This window comes from Pteropus alecto, unplaced genomic scaffold, assembly GCF_000325575.1.
Source record: "Pteropus alecto unplaced genomic scaffold, ASM32557v1 scaffold160, whole genome shotgun sequence".
NCBI classification, from domain to species: Eukaryota; Metazoa; Chordata; class Mammalia; order Chiroptera; family Pteropodidae; genus Pteropus; species Pteropus alecto.
The window spans coordinates 880,601-884,903 of NW_006429864.1; positions in this window are offsets into that span (position 1 = coordinate 880,601).

Here is a 4,303-nt window from a genome sequence, read left to right on the forward strand (position 1 = left end):
TGACCCATCTAGGATTCCAAGCCCTGACAACTCATTCATTTCCGGGTCTTGATTCTCCCGGAAGTCGCCTGGGGTGGGGATGGGGTCCCGCGAAACCCCCAGTTCAGGCCTCGTCCTGGGCGCGCTGGGCATGGGCATCTCCATTTCGGGAGGATTTGGTAGGCCGGCCTATAGGCGTCGGAGTGGGGGAGGGGGCTTGACATCGTGACATTCGGGGCATTGTAGCCGCCAAAGGAAGTGCGACATCGCGGACTGTCCGGTCCCCCAGAGCCCTGACCCCACCCCCACCACTCCGGGCCCCGACCTGCCCTAATGGGGAGCAACTACATCTCTCCAGTCCCCAGGTTCTTCCCCTGGTAAATGAGGGTAGTAATAGTCTAGATTTCATAGGGTTGTCACAATTTAGGGAATCGACGTCGTAAAGGGTTTAGGGCAGTGAACACTCAACTGATGAGCTGGGTGACTCGGGTCCGGTGACATCCTCTCCCATCTGTCTCCTCATCTTGAAGTGGGGATAATGCCACCTGGTAGTTGGAAGATTAAAATCCCCTTTGGGCCACTTGATCATCCTGGGATTTGGGTATGGTGATTCTTTGAGGTGTGGTCCCCCCACCCTTCACTCTTTGGCATGCCCAGGGCTGACAGGGCTGATGGAAGCTTTTGTCAGGACAAGTTAAAACCCCATTGTTCCTGGATCCAGAGTCCCAGCCCACAAATCACAGTCCTTGGGATGTGGTGGGGGATGGGCAAAAGAAGACTTCTGGTCAGGAAGGAGATGGGAAAATGGGTTCCTAGAGTGTGGGTCCTCAAGCCTGAGTATTGCCTTTGATTTATCACTGCATCCTCACTGCCCAGGCCCAGTCCATAAGAGGGTTCTGTTGGCTCTGCCTCTCCGGAATGCATCCTGAATCTGTCCATAGGTCCCTACCCTGGTCCAGGCACTACCACCTCCTGTTTGGACTCCTGCCTCCACCCTGCCCTCTGGCAGTTTGTAAGTCACCTGGAACCAGAGGGAGCTTTTAAAGATGTAAATCAGATTATAACACTTTCTAACTTATAAAATATTCCAGGGGCTTTTTGTTGTAACCCAGATGAAACTCCAGCTCCCCCGACCCCATTCCCCCGCTCCTAAGGCTCCTACCCACTTTTGTGACCTCATATACACCCTCTCCACCCCTTCCTCCACAAGCTCCAGGCACACTGGCCTTGTTTTCATGTCCTCACACTCCATGTCTCTGCCACCCCAGTGCCTTTGCATCTGCTGCCCCTTCTGCTTGGAATGCTCTTCCTCCTGTGAGCATCACCTTCTCAGAGGGCCCTTTCATGACTGTGGGAGGCCTCAATGTCTCTCCTCCCTTGCTTTGGTTGGTTCACTGGTGGGCTGACAAAGGGGGTTGGCACACAGATGTTCAATGAGTGTTTGCTAAGGCAGTGGATGGCTTCTGGGGCCAGCTGTGTTTAGGATTTGTCTGGCCGAGGTGAAGATTTCTCTCTGTGTCTGAGGCCTTGTTTCCCTGCTTCGCTGACAGGAAGTACAGGCCAAACCCTGTCTTTATTCATTTATTAAGCACAAACGTGTTGATGTTAACAGCTACCTTTCAGGGAGCTCTGTGCAAAGTTCTTTCCCTGTGTTGCCTTACTGAGACTCAGAACAGCCCTGGAAGGGGGCCCCTTGCGACCCCCCTGGTTCACTAGGGAGGAGGCCAGGCTAGGAGGTTACACAGCCAAAGAGGGGCCCAGCCAGGATTGAGTGCAGGTCTGAGGCTCCTGAACCTCTTACCACTCTCCACTAGCCCCATGTGAACGCCATCAGGGGCCCAGGGTGGAGTTTTGTCTCGCCCTCTTTTCTCAGGAAGGTGACAGTCCAGCGAGGGAGGTAGACATGTAAACAGGTGACCTCCTTGGGGTGTGAGTACAGCTCTGGCAGAAAACCCTAACGTGTGGGGAGGGGGTTGAGCTGGGTGTGGAGATTAGCAGGTGTTTCCCACATGGAGGAAGATGGAGCATTCCTGGATGGTGGCACAGCGTGGGCTAAAGGTGTGTGTGGCAGGAGGCCAGCAAGGACCAAGCCCAGCCAGAGCCATGGAGGGCTTTGAGTCGGGACAGGAATCTCCCTCCTCATGCTTTAGGTCTCAGACCCTATGTGTTGCCTCTTGTCGGCCCTTTGTGACCCCTCAGAGCAGCAGACCTTCCCCCACTGTCCTGGGCCTCACATAGCATCTCAGGGCACCCTGTTCTCAGGGCCACTTTACATTCACTATGCTGCTTTTGATCCACACCTGTGTTCCCTGCACTGGGTGCTCCTGGGGCCAAGAGTAGGTCTGCTATGCCCCAATCCTCCATGCCTCTGGTGCCCTGGTGTTTTGGTGCCGGGCATGGGCCTACTACATAGTGGGGGCCTGAGAAAGCCTGACTAGCTGTATGAAGCTACAGTCTGGGACTGAGCTGGGGTGGGTTCCTGGGTCAGGGGAGTCAGGGTTGTGGGGCTCTGACCTGACTCTGGAGCAGTAGGTCACCCAAATGGGAGGGCTACTTCCTGTGTGGGAGCAGGAGACCTGTCTACATTCCAGTGTCCCTGGCTAGTCCATTGCACGGAGGTCTACTGGGGCTCCTCCAGAGGTGAGGATACCTGCTACCACCTATCCCAGAGGGTGGTGGCAGATCACCTGAACAGAGGCTTCCCTCAGGGTGTAGCACCCAGGCTCAGCATGGGGATGGACCTCTGCCCAGGTGGGTGGTTAACATAGCCTGCAGGGGCTCTAAGCCCTTGGATTTCAGACAGAGAAACTGAGGTGCTGGCATGTCCCATTATAGGAGCTTGGCCTCTGAGGTTGGACAAACCTGAGTTCAAATAGGCTTCCTCATTTTCTTGTTGGAGCTGGATGACCTCGGATGAGTGCAGTGTGACTTTTTTTGTCTGTTTCCTTGTCTTTATGATGGCGACTCCAGATCAGGAAGCCCCAGGCCCAAGGCAGGCCACATGGGGAACCCCTCCCCGGCTCTTCCACTCCAGGCCTGAGGAGAATCGAACTGCTCTGCTGGGAAGTCACTCCCTGCCCCCAGCTCTAGGCCTTGATCCTTGCCCTCGCACCCCCAGCTCTCATGCCTCAGTTTCCTGAGGTAGACACAGCTCCTGTTGGCCTTTATATCCTCATCTTATGGCTGAGATTCAGCCTCCCTCTCCACTCCCTGCCCCAGAATCAGGGTCCTTCTGCTCCAGAGCCCTTGCCCTTGCTTGTACAGCTGATGCCAGAGTGTCAGGGACAAACGACTTTCCAGGAGTTGGGCTATGGATGAATTCTGATGCAGGCTTCCCGGCATCTTGTGGACCTCTGGCACCGACCACGTGCCCGAGGCAGCAGGCATCAGGGAGGAGCAGCCTGATCCTTCTCAGCGTCTGGCCCTTGCCCCAGGAGGCCTTTTGCCCTCACTGGGCAGCCTTTGGATATCGGGATCTCAGGAGCAGCCCCTGAGCTGACCCTGGTCTATACAGCACTTTATGAAAAGCCCAGCCAACTCTAAAAACCTGATATTGACATATTAAACTTGGATTTCTGAGTTTTCTTGGAGTTAAGAAGCTTAGTTGACCCTCGGCTCCCAGTCCTGTGTCTTGGCAGCCCCTTGTCCCGGCCACCATATCCCCTTTATTTAGGCTCCTGCTTTCTTCCCTTGTTTATTGTCACACTGGCCCTAGAGGTTTTTTAGGGTGGATAAGACTTTCTCTATCTGTGTCTCTGTTAAAGGTGAATAAACAGAAACAAGACTGGAAGTTTAATAGTCAAAAAGCACAGAGGGCATGTCTGCAGTTGGATAGCCTGGTCCAACGCCCCTCCCTGCTGCTTGTTCATGGTGTGACTTTAAACAAGTGACTTGTGCTCTCTCAGCCTCAGTTTCCTCACCTCTCGCTGGATTTCAGGGCTGTTGTGAGGACCTGCACTTCTCTTGGGGTTGGTTGCTTTTTTTCTGGTGATTACAGTGTGTCCATCAGGTAGCCAGCTCAAGCATGGGTTCTGGGAAACTTACAGTGGAGCAGAAGTAAACCAGAAGTCACCTGGAAGCCCCGCCCACAGGTGCTCAGGAGAGGCTGGCCCCTGCTGGGTTTCTAACTTACCATCTTCCCTGTCTTTTAGGCAGATTTTTTGAAAGGATTGCCCGTCTACAACAAAAGCAATTTTAGTCGATTTCATGCCGACTCTGTGTGTAAAGCCTCGGTGAGTGCAGGTTCAGGGCGTTATGGGGGGACTGAGGGTGGTGTGTACCCCTCCCCCATCAGCCTCACCAAGAAGAGGGGCTGATCTTCAAG